The sequence below is a fragment of the Cibotium barometz genome, chromosome 40 (genome assembly GCF_041138505.1).
Source record: "Cibotium barometz isolate CiBa-2024 chromosome 40, ASM4113850v1, whole genome shotgun sequence".
Classification (NCBI taxonomy): Eukaryota; Viridiplantae; Streptophyta; class Polypodiopsida; order Cyatheales; family Cibotiaceae; genus Cibotium; species Cibotium barometz.
In genome coordinates this window covers 35,371,367-35,386,579 of record NC_141085.1, presented here as the reverse complement: position 1 = coordinate 35,386,579, position 15,213 = coordinate 35,371,367, and positions in this window count along the sequence as shown.

The window sequence follows — 15,213 nt, the reverse complement described above, 5'->3', positions numbered from 1 at the left end:
TACTACTCTTGCTACAAGTGAGAGAGTTTTTCCGTCTCTCCACGCACCTTCACCAAGGTGTCTAATATGAAGCCACGTTGCCCGGCCTTCGCTATCATGGTTGTCACTTGATATATAGTACCAATGACAATAAAGAGAGCAATTTTTATCTAGGATGGCCTCACAAATAATAAGCAACAAAGGCTCATCTCCATCTACACGGCATAGACATAAAACGTGAGAATTTGTACCCAACGTATATACAATAACACTTAAGGTATTAATGATGAAAAATTCCTCTTGATAACTCACAATTTATAGAGATTCCATGGTGGGACAATGTCATCGGGGTATCTATAAACAGAACCTCTTGTGGGGGCAACCTCACTATAACACAATCACACCCTGTGTTTGTATTGACATCTTTAATATTACAGGTCTGGTTTGTCTCTTTCACGATTTGTAGCATATCAAAAAGATGTACTAGCTCCTCTGGACACTCCTGGTTTTGAATTGCACGGCCTATCTTCTTGAAAGGATCCCCAACAAGTTCCCTCACCTTTGGAAACTCATGTCTTGCTACAGCATATTGAGAAGAGTTACACATTAATTGTCATTACATGATATAAAAGACATACATTTACAATCCTTACACATGCATTTATAATTGATTAGTACACATGTGAGTGCCGAGGCTTCTATAACAGTGGTGGAGGAACTAGCACTTTGATGTTGCAACACACTTGGAACATCGAGGACTATTATAGAGCGTATAAGGCAAGACATTCTACAAAGCATACATTTTGTAAGTGCATACACTGTACATATACATTACATTGTCATTACTATTTAGTAAAATCATACCTGGCAAATTCATTTGGATTAGTGTCAAAATACCTAGGCTAGGTGGATTATTATGTCGCAATGGTGCATTTTGCGCTTCACTTCTTGCCAAGCTTATCTGGATCCATAACATATTCATCTACGTTAGTATTCCAACTATGTTATTTAATCAAACCCCTCACCTCTTGCCAAGCATCTTTGGACCCATAACTAAATCATGTATGTTAGTATCCGAGCTATTTAATAATACAACTAATCAATCATGAGTAAAAGAGTTCCCTACCTGTGTTGTTGCATGACCCACTTCATCAACTTTTGGGGTTACCTCGATCCTGGGAAATTTTCCATTTGGAAAGTCAAGTAATAATGGGAATCTCTTGTATATCCATGCATCCCAAAGTTCTCAAAGTTTTTGCTGTGTATGTGCTCTCATGTCATGGTGCCACTCATTTATGATGGCAAGCATAACTACAATATATTTCTTGGCATGGCACTTACAAATTCATCTACATATAATTGCTTCCATTGAGATTATGAATATAAGAGCACAATAAAGTAGTAAATAGTCTTTCTAAAATGTTACGCACCTAAACATAGCACGCTTAGTAGCTTTGAGGACAATAGGGTTTGAAGCTACCATTCCCCTTTTTTTCACTGATGCCACCATTTCCTCAAATAGCTTCCCAAAATACAATCTCTTGAGATCGGTGAGATCCTCCCCTGAAATGTATTTTGTACTTATCTATTATTTCTGCAACAAGCGCTACCACACCTTGTACTCTAATCTCGTATCATATGACTTCTCTTCTTAGCCAATATTTGAATAAACTTGCATTTGATATGTTGCCATTGAAATTGTTATTAATATAAAATATAGTGCCTATTGATACAAAATATAGTGCTTTGTATATATTAGAAAGTAATTATTATTGACTCTTTGGGATTTATAAGCCCTTGAGTCTCTGCAAATCCCCATCAATAAAAATATCTAAAATCATTGCTTTCTGGTCATTTGGCAATGAGCTATAAAGCTTATCCTACATCAAACAATCTGGTTTCTCATCCCAACTAACTTACACTAGTCGCTTGTAACACACAATACCAAAATCGAATTGCAACATTAAAACCATAATATATAGTTGCCTACCAAAAAGACAAAGAGGGAAGAGTGTAGGGTTTATTACTCAAAGAAACCTTCTCCTTATGTTAGATTTTCAATCATGACTAGTTGTCTCATAGCATGCATCCACTTTCTCTCATCTTTATAAAATGCAGTTCTCCATTTGTCTTTGAACTCATTTGTAGGCAAGGTATCTACTGAGGCATCAATCTCTCGGGTGGTTGTGAGGTACTCATTATATTACTCATAGGCTACTACATTATTTTAAAAATATATAAATATTAATCATATATTATAAATGTTTGAAGATATAAGATTGTACCTAGAATACTATTTGGGATAGTTCTAAAAGCTCACAGTTGTACCAGGATGAGTGACCCATTTTTTTCTACATCGAGGCATGATTCTCCATCATTCCTTAATTATCACTCTTATTTGCTTCATGATTTTTTTCTTTATTTGCTAATCCGAGTATCCTAATGAGGCACACTTTGTCCATAAGAGATGACGAAACATAGCCCAATTCATTCATCCTATGGGGAGCCCATGCGTAAAAAATTATGAGTTATGAAGACATACTACACTTGGACCATCCTAAGTCAAAGAGATTTAAGACATATATTCTCATAATGTGTACGTTCCCTTACCTATTGAGGACCTCCCCCTTGCTATCCTCATTGAATTCAATAGGATAGCATCAACATATGGATGTCTTGATACTACATTCTTGAATGCTATAGTTAGTACTTAGTTGTAGGAACAACCCTTATGTAGTTATGTGAGACTGTCATGTTGTCTTTAGTAAACAATATGCAAGGATGATGTAACAACCTTTATGGAATAAATTCTTCTTTTAACTATAATTTGCCTTGTCATTTTTATTAATCACTTTGTCAAATTTAAGTTGTTTGTTGTTTTTAAGAAACAGTATGTGATCTCAATGTAATTTCTTTTGGAGAATAACATTATCTTTTTCCACAATTGGCTACAATATTATCCTTTTCAATTTTGTATCGTTCATTGTTTTTATTATGACATGAAGCAATGCCATGAAGTCACATGCCAACGACATGTGCATGCATATAGAGACATGCAATACTCTTGTGCATGCAATAAATGGTATTTGTGTTAGGAGCACCTATGTATATGAAGCACATGAATCCTTATCTAAAATGGGATGTACAAAAAAAAATACATACTCGCTCTTTTCCAAAAAAAGTATGAAAAGATGCCTTCATTATTGGGGTGTAGGATTTTGAGGGAAGATACCTTTATTATTGACATTAAAAAAGAAGAAAGGTGATTTTTTTTTGTTTGGTGCAGAAGTAGAGTCCACTACTATAATTATAGAGATATCCTCCATAGAACTTTGTTAACCACCATTTAGCTAAGCCTTCTTAGTAGAGTCCACCACCCACAACTCTCCTTCATATTCTTTGTGATGGCCTCATCAAGTATTAGCATTGAAGTTGTTGCTACACATATTGTTAGGGAGGCCACCAATGCGGAGGTCAAGCAAAAGACCCTGGATGGTGCACAAGCATGGAAAGGTCTCATATCCTTACCACTTCCTGGTAGTGATGATGATATTTCTCAAGTGAAGACGAAAGTGGTGGGCTTAACTGCTATATGGCGAGCCCATGGTTTTATTGATGATGTGTATGAGCGTCTCTTGCTTGAGGAAGTGTAAAAGGGAACAAGTGCTATTCGCTTACTTTGTGCCTTCACCCGGGGAGGATAAGCGACACATAAAAGTAAAGATGATGGTGTATAACGGTTATGGCAGAATATTTATATTTGAAAGTTGTATGTAAATGAACTTGGTTTTATTTCCCATAGAAGTAAAGATGATGGTATATAACAGCTATGATAGAAGAGTTATATTTGAAAGTTGTATGTGAACGAACTTGGTTTTATTTTAACTTGGAAGTAGTAACCTCAATTTTGAGGATGTAATGTTATGTTTCTCTCTCTCTCGCTCTCTCTCGCCCTCTCCCTCTCAAATAATTATGCTATGATGACTCTCTCTCTCTCTTTCTCCCACTTTCTTTGCCCCTCTCTCTCTTGATGGAGGGGGGAGGGAATATATTAATTCTAAAAAAGTAGGTGAGAGAGAGAGAGAGAGAGAGAGAGAGAGAGAGAGCTTTGGGAAAGATAAAGGGAAGAGGGTGGGAGAGGGGGAGATGGAGAGGGAAGGGAGGGTGGAAAAGGGAGAAAGACTGAGAGAGAGAGAAGGAGAGATGATGCATAGGAAGGGTGAGGAAGAGGGAAGGAGAGATAATGCATAGGATGGGTGAGGGACAGGGAAGGAGAGATTATGCATAGGAAGAGTGAGGTGGAGGGCAAGGAAGGGGAGAGGAAAGAGGGTGGGAGAAGGGAAGAGAGAGGGAGAGGGAGAGGGAGAGGGAGAAAGAAAGGATGAGGTTGGGAGAAGGAGAAGGAGAGAGAGAGAGAGAGAGAGAGAGGGTGTGTAATATTTTGTGTACATGTGAGTACTAAAAAGAAAGGAGGTTGGGAGACGCAGAGAGAGAGGGTGGGAGAGGAGGAGAGAGGAAGGGAGGGTGGGAAAAGGAGAGAGTGAGAGAGAGGGAAGGAGAGATGGTGTATAGGAAGGGTGAGGGAGAGGGAAGGAGAGATAATGAATAGGATGGGTGAGGGAGAGGGAAGGAGAGATAATGAATAGGATGGGTGAGGGAGAGGGAAGGAGAGATTCTGCGTAGGAAGCGTGAGGGAGAGGGAAAGGAAGGAGAGAGGGAAGAGGGTGGGAAAAAAGGGGAGAGAGAGGGAGAGGGATAAAGAAAGGACGCGGTTGGGAGAAGGCGAAAGAGAGGGTGTGTATTTTTTGTGCACATGTGAGTACCTAAATGAAAGAACAAGGTTGGGAGAAGGAGAGAGGGAAGACGGTGGGAGAGGGAGAAGGAGAGGGAGAGGGAGAGAGAAAGAGATGAGGTTGGGAGAGAGTGAGATAGAGGGAAGGAGAGAGATTGAGAGGAAGGGTGGATAAGGGATAAAGAGTGAGGGGGGGAAGATGCTGGGAGAGGGAGAGACATACGGAAGAGGAGAGGAACAAGGAAAAAATACGAGCAAATCTTCACCAATTGGCCATTTTTGGGGTTTTTCCACAAAAACATTTGCCAGGTATCTTAAAACATTCGCCCAAATTTTGGCTACTGTTTTGAAGGGTTTTAGAAAATATTCGCCCAATTTTAGACATTTAGGGAATTTTTTAAAAACATTCACCCCATTTTCTATAATTTTAGATTTATATAAGAGGAATAATTGGCAACCCACCTACACTTATATATTCATGGAGTCATCTTATTTTTTGCCCTCGAGAGGAGAGATTATGCATAGGGAGGGTGGGAGAGGGAGGGAGAGGGCAAGGAAGGAGGGGGAGAGAGAGAGAGAGAGAGAGAGAGAGAGAGAGAGAGAGAGGAAAAGAGAAAGGGAAGAGGTTGGGAGAGAGAGAGAGACAGAGGGAAGGAGAGAGATTGAGAGGGAGGGTGGATAAGGAAGAAAGAGTGAGAGGGGGAAGAGGGTGGGAGATTAAGAGAGAGAGAGAGAGAGAGAGAGAGAGAAGGGAGGAGCTAAGCTGGGCTAGAGGGGAGAAAGTGGGCTAGGTTGAGAGGTGGTGGTGGAGGTTGTAGGAGATAGTGGTGGGCTTGGTTGGAGATAGTCGTGGAGGGTCTGGGGAGAGAATGTCCACATTTTTAAGAGAGAAGAGTTGCAAGTAAAAGCTCCCTCCAAAGCGTTCTGCACCAAGCTCCCTCAAAAAACACACTTGTCCAATATACCATTTTGATGAATGAGAATGCCAAACCAATTTAACAACATTCTTATCCAATTAACCCAAAATATGCCAAAATTACTAAAGGAGAAACTCATACACATTAGGGCCAAAAATGCCTAAAAAAGGGCCCTTTACTAATCTCGTGATTAAGAAAAGAGCCAAAGAGAGTGTGCCATGTGCACAAGAATATGGTATTCTTATCTCCTCTACTTTGGAGGTAGTAGAGTCCATTTCGAGTTTTTTTCCTCTAATTTAGCCAAAATCTCTATATTTAGACCGATTGTGGTGGTCCCTAGGATCCGTTATACTGACAAAATCTGTCAAAAGATTTGAAAAAAGATGGCATGTAATTAATGCCGAAATTTTTGAAGTTTGGACAAACTAGCTCCAATATTCCTTTTGGCGCCCATACCATTTTCATTCTTCTTCTCAATGTCTAGAAGCTCTCATCTTCTAGCTCTCTCTCATCTTTTTTTTCAACCTCACTGAGCTTCATTGCATCTTTTAGCTCTCTCTCATCTCTTTTTCGACCTCATTGAGTTCCATTGTTTCATTCTCTTGCTTCTATTCTATATGGAATCCAAAAGACATCCTTCTCGTTTAATAAACTCTTGTGTCATACACAACAAAAGGGATGATGGAACTTGGGAACCTAAGAGTTTCACTGTAAACGACTAGATTACTATCTTGCCCTCATGCAAGGGATCTCACAAGGTGAAGAAAACGAAAAGAGAGGATACAAAATACCATTGGAAGAAAGGGATACATTGCTGCTTTCAAGGTTACATCTGAAGGCTGGTTTGCTCAGGTTCAACATGTTTACATGACAAAGGATATATACATACCTCCAACTCAACATATTCCTATGCAAGCACATTGTAAGTTGTAGTTCAATTTTGCAAATATATTTTTAACTTCTGATTTCTTCAGATATCTTTTCCTCAACAAGTTTTGAGTGGTAGCTTGTGGAGAGCTTCAGTGGTACTTTCCAAGCCATTCATAAAGAATTTGCAGAGCTCATGTGTATGGTGACCAGAATGCGGCTTTTTTTAATAAGGGTAATCTTTTTGTATACTATGCACAGTACATTGTTCCCCCAAAAACAGGTGTGTAGTATGGGCAAATTGAGGATTTAGCTTTCTTCTCTTAATTGGGACATTCCAGATGAAGCGATGGTGTAGAGCTTCAAACATAAAATATCCCAAGATATTCAAAAGGCCATGACTCTGGGAAGGATCTCGAGGAGGATACGATTATCATGGTTCGTGCCTCTACATGTCTTTGTAGCTTACTTCAAAGATGCAGAGTTACAGAGGACAAAGGCATCATGGGGCTAAGTAGACACTTCCCAGCAGATTATTTGGATAACATTATAGGACTGTTTTGGAAATCTAGAGAGTATGACCATAAGGGTGACTACATAAGGTGTAATGCATGCCCCCTCAATCCTTGGCTTTGTCTTACAATATCTCTCGATAATCTCTTACTATGGGTTATGATTATAGGAGATACAAACTTAAGTTGGGTATCTGGAAACCTTTGGATTCTGATATACATTGCATGTCATTTAGGTTTGAGTTGCAGGTTATTCCACATGTTGAAAGAAAGGAGGTTAATATTACCTCTCAGTGGATGTTAAAAGACGTTAGGGAAACCTTGGAGTTTCTTGACAACACCACCCCTATTTATAAATTCAAGGCCAATGGTACTACAATTGGAAGAAGAGTTGAATTCTCTATGTATTGTATGAGTTGTTTACCTCCAACTGTTGTAATTTTTGAATCATGAATGAATAGACAATTGACATTTTTCTTGACCATTGCCATTTATGAACAAACATTTAGTAGATAACTACATCTTTCATAAACAAATTGTGATTTATATACAATAAATGGTACAAATATATCTTGTGAGTTACAAAATGTCACTGTGTATGTGTGAATTCACAAAATATTCTAATGCTCTTGATCTTCACTTTGCTTATTTGGGCTCCCAGACTTTGCTTGCTCTTGATATTCACTTTGCTTATATGGGCTTCCATACTTTGCTTGCTCTTTTGCTTCACTTGGTATTTTTGGACTCCCAGACTTTGCTTCCTCTTGTCCTTAAGCAGGAAAAGCACAGAAGTTGAGGGGCTTCTAAGCAGAGGGCTTCTTTGCATGAGATTTCTTTTGCGAGGTCCTCTTTGGCTGAGATGTCTTCTTTGCAGAGGACTTCTTTGCAATGGTTTCCTTTGGCTGAGATGTCTTCTTTGCAGAGGACTTCTTTGCAATGGTTTCCTTTGAGGCTTTTTGAACATCAAAACTAAATTATCAATACCTCTTCTGAAGATACTTAAATGGCTTCTCTAGAACTGCAAGATCTTCATAATTTTTCTCTAAATATGCTAATATAATTTTGCAAGCACTGCAATAAAGAGCATATCAAATAGGTGCAGTGTTTGTAACAAAATTGTGATAGTTGATGAAAAGAGATAATATGGTAGTTGATGAAAAGAGATACTTACATTTTGCATTGACCATGGATACTAGCTAAGGAGTTCATGAAAATAACCTCTCTATCAAAAACATCAATGAATATAAGACTCCAATATGGTGATTGCAAATAAAACAATAGTCAGAAAATATCTACTCACGAGTTATGAATTTAAAACTATTAAAAAACACTACCTTAAAACTAATAAAAACTAATATCTTTCATTATATGGGATGAATATATAATAGTTTCTCAGGCTATCATATGCCCTAAAAAAATCATCAATATTTGATCCTGTCTTTGAATATATATCACTTGATATTAGAGGATCAACCACAAATATGCTGCTTGAAATCTCTATGGGCATTTTAGAAATGTATGCCCTATAATCAAAGATAGTATTAAGTATGGCAAAAGGAGAGAAAAGGACAAAACTGTGGCTAAAGAATGATGCTTACCTCATGTAACAGAATAATAAGTGCAAAATAAATTATCATGGAAAAGTGTCAAAGGTGAAACACACTTTGAACGAAAATTATAGCCATCAAAAGAAATTAAGGAACATGTCCAAAAAGAATGGCTAAACAATGGTAAAAAATCATGAATACATCGTTTAGAATTAATCCAAACATAAATATCCATTAATACGAGATATAATCGTATTAATAATATGCGAATAACACGCATCTATCTAATGTCAGTACGAGAAAATGTACTTCAACATTAAATAACCCTCGAAAATATTAACTTCTCGAGAAAAAGAATTATCATGATTTTTTTCTAATTTTCCCAAATTTATAGGGTCTCAAAATATAATAATTTTGAATTCCACCAAACCTATCTCATGGCATTCCAAACCTATATTTTTCCAGAAAATTTTTAGCAATTAAATTTGCCTAAATACCATTGATATTTAAAAAATACCAATTTTTAGGATTTCTAAAAAATAATTTCAGAATATTCCTAATTTTCCCTGAGAATCCCATCGTTCACGAAATTTCCAATTTCGCCCGACAATTCTCAAATCCAATGAAAATTTTCAATTTTAATGGATTTTTCTAATTTTTTGGGTCAAAAAATATAATTTTAAAGGAATTTGAATGGTCATGGGCGCCCAAATGGACACACCACATGCCAAACACCAACTGCACATTTCTTCGAAATTTAAAATAACCTTTGTCTAATTTTCCACTAATTTTCAAGAATTTTTTGAAAATTTTAAATTACCCGGAACGCATTTAGAATACGAACGGTCAAAAAATTTCGGAATTCCAACAGTTTTCCCAGAATACGGAAAGCCAAAAGTTTTGGGAAAATGAAAAGACAAAAAAAAATCGGAATGTGAAAGGTCAAAGGTTTCCGGAATATGGAAGATCAAAAGTTTTTCCGGAATTCGGAAAGCCAAAAGGTTTCGGGAAAACGGAAAGCCAAAGGTTTTCCGGAAGTTGAAAAGCCAAGAATTTTCATTAAGAAATTTTCAGAAAATTTTCAGGGATTTTTTCCCTCAAATCCCAAATTTTTTTTGAAATTTTCAGCAGCTTTTTTCTGAAATAAATTCAAAAGCCTTTTTTTTTGAAATAAAAAACTCATTTTTTTAAAAAAATGAAAAAAATGAAAAAATAAGCTTTATTAGCTTATCCATTTTGATTTTTTCTAGGGGGGGCGATTTTTTTCGCCCGGCTGCGCAGCCCCCCCCCCCCCCCCCCCCGCGGTCGCCTGCGCGTGGACATGACATAGATATGAGAGAGAATCTCTTCTCTCCTCTCCACCCTCTCCATCCTCTCCAATAACTTTCTCTCCAATTCCATCTCTTCTCTCTCTCTGCTAATCAGGATTCACTTAATCCATGATTAAGATTTTTAATTAAACTTTTTTTAAATCATAATTATGATTTATGCTTAAAAATCATTTTAAAGAGATTTTTCCACGGAAAAAAGAAGGAAATATCAGATTTGAGAGGCGGAGAGGACCCCACGCACACGGGAGAGCAATTTATGCATCAACACGTTGTCCCCTACTGAATTTCAGTAGCAAATTGACAGAAATTTGATCACATTCCCGCGGAAAAAACCCGCAAAAAATGTATAAAAATACATTTTAAATCATAAAAATGCTCAAAAAATTCCTAAAAATTTAGAAAAAAATTCAAAAAATTCTAGAAATTCAGGGAATCCATTCTACAAAAATATTCACCATAAACTTTATGGTATTTTTGTAAAAAAAAAATCCATTAATGCTTGATTTTAACCATAAAAAATAGGAAAAAATAGCATTAACTCACGGAATTCCCCCGCAACGTCGATTCGTCCATTGAATTATAGTTACACATGTTCCAATCACCAAATCGATGATCCACGTGCAATTCATCAACACAAATCAATAAAAAATAACATTTTATTAGTAAATATTAAAATTTACTAAAAAAAATCAACAATTAAATAGAGATTGCTCTGATACCACTGTTAAAACCCTAAGATCTCTCTAGATAATTGTTATGCATAAACATGCATAAATCAGGCATAAACTCAACCACCCAACCACCCCCGAGCCCAAGGGATGCACACATGAATCATAAATGAAATACATCATACCTCTACCTTGATGTCCCATACCATCAAGAGGTATAACATAATCCAATAGCATATAGCTATAGTGTAAAATGGTAGGTGAATAGATATGAACCTCTACAAAGAGAGCATAACATAGCCTTGGCCTCATGGAGCCCAAACCTCCAAGCCCCCTTGAGTGTGCCCCATGCCCCTATTATATAGGAGGGCCCTCAAGTGACTCTTGACTTTCCATTCCTCATGTGTGACCCTTGGATGCTTGACCCTAACCTTAAACCTTAAGGTTAGTCCTAACCCATGCTCCACTAGAGCTTGTTCCCATGATCCCATGCTCACAAGCCTAATGTGGGTTAGCCTCCTAGTATATGCACACATAATGTGTATATAATATAGCACACATAATGTACATATAACAGTTTTGGAAAGGCCATTGATTAATTTTTTTGTTGAGAAACGTCAACGAGGAGGTTGAAAACATGACCATGCTTTGCTTTGGTTCAAAGATGCTATCATTTATAATCAAATAAGAAAAAAGATACACCATCGACTTTGTGGTAATTATGTAACTTATGATAAAACCATGCTCATTGATGACATTTTAAAAATCTAAACATATAGTCATGCTAGAACATGCCAAATGAAAAAGGTGCATACAATGTAGATTCCATTTCCCTAAATTACATACAAGAATTTTAAATATACTTGTTACTATAACTGATCTCCGTTGGGGGGTTCACTACGTAAAAACCTACTATATTACGTGCCTTCAAGTTGCTTATGACCTCAACACCTTGAATTCTACTTGCCATGCCTTCTTCATACCACCTTCTTGGTACCCACGTTGATTTTGTGTGCCTACTGTGCCCCAAGGTGCTTGGAAATCCATTTTCCCATTGAGGCATGAGTGTCTGGTTTCATAAGAAGGAAGTCCCACCACCCCTTACGCTTGTCACATAAGGATTTAGAAGACGCCATGACTGAGAGGGTTGGCTCAGAGAAAAATAAGAGACAAGAGAAATCTGCTCGTAAAATCCTGTAGAGAGAGTTACTTTGCTTGCAAAGGTGTGTTCATCCTGTAGAGAGATTTACTTTGCTTGCAAAGGTGTGTTCATCCTGTAGAGAGAAATCTGCGTGTAAAATCCTATAGAGAGATTTTACTTTGCTTACCAAGGTGTGCTCATCACACACCAGTAAGAAACTTGTTTCCATGTATTGGTCAAATGCCATGCCAAAATTCCTAATACTCTCCAAAGAAATGCATGACTCAATTTGTAGTGTAGAAATCTGTTATCTATGTGACTTGCTGCAAGTGTGTGTGCGCGCATGCATAAATGTGTGTGTGTGTGATGCACACATAATGAAAGTATTGTTTGACTCGTACTTAGACCTTAGACCTACATTTCAAGGGCTATTTGCTACACATGTGCGTGTGTGTGAGAGAGAGAGAGAGAGAAGGTTGAGAGAGACTGCACACCTGCTAAACACCCAAGGTTCTATCGTAGGAAGGGTTGAGAATTAGCAAACACAAAATGGGAAAATGGGAGAGGCGTGTGCAAGGGAGAAAACCTTGACTTGTTTTAAGTATACTTCTTGAAGAATACAAAAAAGAAGTCGGTGTAAGAGAGTCAACCACTCATTTAATGTGTACCACCCAAATTCACTAAATCTACCTAAATGGGTGTGTAAAAAGTATAGTAAAAGAATTGCCAATATTATGTACACCGTAGCATGCATAAACCATGTACGAGGCTTTGATTTGTTAGTCAAGGAGAGCATTGAAAGTTTCCATACACTTATATCTTCTCAAGAACAACTCTTTGCCCATTCATTATCTCATCATTGTACACAGCTACTTGCTTGGTCTGAAGATGTTGTAGTATCCTAAGTGGGGGCATCTTAGACATTTAGGATGAGGAGCTATGAATGAAGGCCATGTTTTGTTGGTCATCTATTTGTTGTAAGTTTCAGCAATGATGTAGGGATTGTCTCAATAAGTTTTAGAAGTAGGCATATTGACCAAGAGGAATGTGTCCATAATGCATCTGATTTCTATTTTGCCATATTGTCCAAAGTGCCCAGAAAGTAGTGCACGTGAAGAATACCCTGAAGGTGGTATATTGTTGCAAAATTCGAGTGACAAGCCAGAATGTCTTCCCAAATTGAGCTCTTGAGAATCGCATCTGAAGATGCCCTCGCAGTTTGTCTAGGAGGGTACGAGAGAAATCACAATACCATAGCAAATGGGGCATTGTCTCATCGTGTAGCATGCAGTAGTGACATCTTCCCACAATGATGTGCCTCTTTTCCTAGCAAATGGGGCATTGTCTCATCGTGTAGCATGTAGTAGTGACATCTTCCCACAATGATGTGCCTCTTTTCCAAGAATACACCGATAGGTAGAATTTCCACAAGGCATCTCCAAAGGAACAATCTTTCTTTCAGTGGCAATCCATTTTTCCATATTCTCCTTAAACAACCACCCCACCATGTGTCTACTTTGTGCATTGTCCAAAGTGCATTAGCATGATCCATGATCCAAGGAGGATCAATCGGTTTGACGTAGGTTTTGATGTAGATCCTTTTAGCTTAGTTCATGATGTAACCATGTAGCTTGTGGTGGAGTGACCTGCCAGTCCTTCAAACGCTCCTCATGATTCAACGGAGGCAATAGTTGAAAAGGCTATAAGAGGGTGTGTATGAGATGCCATAGAGGCCTGTAGTAGTGCATGCCTAACCCATAACTCCAACATGCTGTTGGGAAGGAGATAACATAGCCTCCATCATTAACCAAGTTTTCCATGAAACATACACCCTATTGTGACAAGAAGAAAGCTTTATGTGGCTCAAGAAGGCCCGAGGGAGCACGAAACAGCCTACTCCAATGTATGCTTTCTAGCCACATGGTGTTTTTGACCCCGGGTGGTCTTCCATGCCATTCTAGTTTCTATGTTAGTAGTCCATATGGGTGCATCAGCTTGCTCACCCCCCCTTCCCTTTACTTTTATTATATTTTTTAATTTCTTTTTTTATCTCTTATGCTTAAAAATGAAAAGAAAATTTAAAAATAGGTAAAAATACACGACACATTTATCAAAAAGAGTAGAAAAATAGAAGAAATGTTTATCTTTAAATTTGTAGTTTTTTCATTTTCCTAATGTATTTTGAGATTTTTAAAATTGTTTTTCTAAAATTTTACACTAAAAAGCTAAAAAATAAACCGTAAAAATTAAACAAATATTGTTAAAAACTTTAAAAAAAATTTAAAAAATAATCTAAAAATATCCAAAATGTTTTCCTTTAGTTTTGGGATTTTTATATTTACTCTACATCTATATTTAATGTGTTTTAAAAAAACACATTAAATATGCAGTATAAAATACCAAAATTCTTAAAGAGTGGAAAATTTTTAAAAATGAAAAAGTAACTAGAAAAAATTTATTGTTGGTTCTATATATATACATACTTATTTATTTATTTATATTAAGACTTATTCTAAATGGAATTATTCTATATTTTGATTCAAAATTCACAAAAGAGTTAAAATTTAGTCTTTGTGTAAAAAAATATTTAATCTCAATAAGCTAAGAATAGAGAAAAAACTATAATAAAATTACTTAGTATTTAAAAAGATTTTCAAGATTTTTTAAGATTTTTTATATTCTGTTTTAGTTTCTTAAATATGTTTTTGGGACCTTAGAATTGAATATAAAAACTAAATAATTATTTTAATAAATGAATAAACATCCAAATAAATAACCAATGAATGCTAGAAAATATGTAAATGCTAGAGGGACAAAGAGAGGTGGAGGAGAGGGGCATAAATGAGGGGGTAAAGGTGGGGAGGGATGGAGATGTTGAGCGAGTGGATGGGGGAGTAGGAAAATAGAGAGTGAGAGTGAAGAATCAGAGGGGGGAGAGGTGGGAGAGAGAGGGGAGAGAGGGAAAACGGGTAGAAAGGAGGGGGAGGAGGTGAGGAGAAGAACAACCACCATTAGAGGGGAGGAGCAAGCACAAAGGGGGAGGAGGTGGGTGATTGGCCAAAGAAAAGAGGTTGGGTGATGGATATTGAGGGAGAAATAAGGATAGAGAAAGAGAGGAGGGAGAGAGAGGGAACGTGATAGAGCATGAGAGTGAGATGGAGGAAAAAGCGAGGGAGGGAGGGGTGGTTGAAAGGGGGGACAGAGTGATGAATGAGAGAGGGGAGAAAGAAAGGGGGGGGAGAGAGAGAGAGAGAGAGAGAGAGAGAGAGAGAGAGAGAGAGAGAGAGATGAGAGAAAGAGATACTAGAGAGAGAAGGTAGGGTGTGAGAGAGGGCAGACAAGGAGAGAAATGGTAGAGAGAGAGAGAGAGAGAGAGAGAGAGAGAGAGAGAGAGAGAGAGACAGAGAGTAGGGAGGAGAGAGGGATTTGATGAGAGACGGAGGGAGTGAGTGGGAGGGA